The sequence below is a fragment of the Mastomys coucha genome, unplaced genomic scaffold (genome assembly GCF_008632895.1).
Source record: "Mastomys coucha isolate ucsf_1 unplaced genomic scaffold, UCSF_Mcou_1 pScaffold13, whole genome shotgun sequence".
Taxonomy (NCBI): Eukaryota; Metazoa; Chordata; class Mammalia; order Rodentia; family Muridae; genus Mastomys; species Mastomys coucha.
The window spans coordinates 63855213-63857359 of NW_022196895.1; the positions used below are offsets into that span (position 1 = coordinate 63855213).

At 45.5% G+C, this 2147-nt stretch overlaps 1 pseudogene; it reads left to right on the plus strand.

The window, feature by feature from the left end:
- The window catches only part of LOC116087486, a 5399-nt pseudogene extending 5229 nt beyond the window's left edge, over nt 1–170 (plus strand).
- Nucleotides 171–2147: the final 1977 nt, after the last annotated feature.

A 2147-nucleotide genomic window follows, 5' to 3' on the forward strand; every position in this document is an offset into this window, starting at 1 on the left:
AGGGAGGGGGAGAGGGAGGGGGAGAGAGCGCCGGGAGTAGCTCCATGGGGGAGGGGGTGGAGTATCTTACAAAAGACCCAGAATGGCCAGACTCTCAGGGAATATTTGACCCTGGATGTCGACTGGTGTCTGAAAAAGAGGTGGAAAGAGGAAAAGGTTTCTCTTCTTGAGCTAGAAGTCAGAAGCCCACTGGCAGCTTGGCCAGCTGTAGCAACATGCTGAGGGAATGTCCAAGTACAGGAACTCATCGAGAGATGCATATGGTTCTCACTAGTAAATGAGGATGGGGACACTGGTCCACAATGTCTCCCCCAGCACCCGAGTTGTTCTTTTCAGCACACATTCAAGGTAGAGAGCAAGTCCCCCCCCCCCCGCCCCTCGGGAAGGAATAAGGCCCACTGGAGCCAGTTGAGTGTGAACCTCCCTAAGGGCAAGTCACACTTCATTGTCTTTCCAATAGCCACATGCACCGCAGTGGCAGGAACCCTCTCCAAAGGGCTACAGAGACCATAATTGAAGATGTTTCCTGAAGCATATCGGAGTTGGTGAGGTACAGCAGGTCAGGGTGGCAAAGACGGCCAGCAGGTAAAGATTCTTGTTATTGAACCTGAAGACTTGGGTTAGATCCCAGCTACCCACACAGCGCTTCTGCTTGCTGTGTTCTGATGTCAATATGCACCCCATGCCCTGCGTATTGCCTTTCTTTTTTTTGTTTTTGTTTCTTTTTGTTTTTTTTGTTTTTTGTTTTTGTTTTTGTTTTTTTTTTGAGACAGGGTTTCTCTGTATAGCTCTGGCTGTCCTGGAACTCACTCTGTAGACCAGGCTGGCCTCGAACTCAGAAATCCACCTGCCTCTGCCTCCCAAGTGCTGGGATTAAAGGCGTGCGCCGCCGCTGCCACTACCACCCAGCGCATATTGCCTTTCAAAGCAAACTTCCAATACCCCCAGCTGTTCCCCACAGGTATCCAGCCTTTAGCACAGACCAGGCCCTAGAGGCATAAAGACTGTACCCAACATATAACCTTTGTCCTTCAGTGATGCTCGTCACACTCAGTCAAATGAAATTCACTCAGACACAACACTACAGAAAGGCAAGTGGTTTGATCATGACCAATTTGTCCAATTACATCTTGACAAAAAGAAAGATGGATTCTTATTGAACCCCTATGAACGATATTAATTAAAACAGAGGAACTCAATAAAAGGATCTGTTCATGAATCTTAAGAGATAATTAGAAGTGTGATGTGGAAGGGTGCTTTGTCCTAGGAAAGCACAGGCTTGTTAAACTGAAAGGATGAGAGAGATGCAGAAGAGAGAGAGGTCATCAGATACTGTTCACAGCTTCAGACAAAGTTATAGTCCGGCCACTCACCCATTCAAACTAATTATACATATACATGTACAGGTGCATATACATACACACATATGTATATATACATGTACATGCACATATATACACATATATGTATATGTATATATATGTATACACATACATATACACATATATTGGAGGAGGGAAGGCGGGGTCTAGCCAAGGTACATAATTTAGGCTGCCCTGGATCTTGTGACACTACAGTTTTAGGTCCCCTCCAAGTGTGTCACTATACCTGACTTTAGAGGACTGGACCGGACATTTTCTGCTCTGGACTAAAGAGATTTCCAGAAAGCTCCCTGTTTCTAGTGACAAGGTCTCAACAAGGTAAACCCAAAAACCTAGATACTCTTCCCTATTGTTTTGATGGCATAGAGTCCTGTTCATAGAGCTCAGAAACTCTTCTACTTGGGATATGCATTCTGTCTTGATTTCACTACTCCTTGTGTGGTGGTTTGAATAGGTATAGCCCCCATAGACATGTGTTTGAATGCTTGGTCATATGGAGTAGCTCTGTTAGGAGGTATGGCCTTGTTGGAGGAAGTGAGTCACTATGCGGGTGGGCTTTGAGGTCATATATGCTCAAGTAACATCCCGTGTGGCATGCAGTTTCCTTCTGCTGTCTTCATATCATGATGTAGATCTCTCAGTTACCTCTCCAGCACTATGCCGGCCTGCACACGGCTATGTTTCCTGCCATGATGATAATGGACTAAACCTTTGAAACTGTAAGCCAGTCCCAAATTGAATGTTTTCCTTTACAGAGTTGTTGTG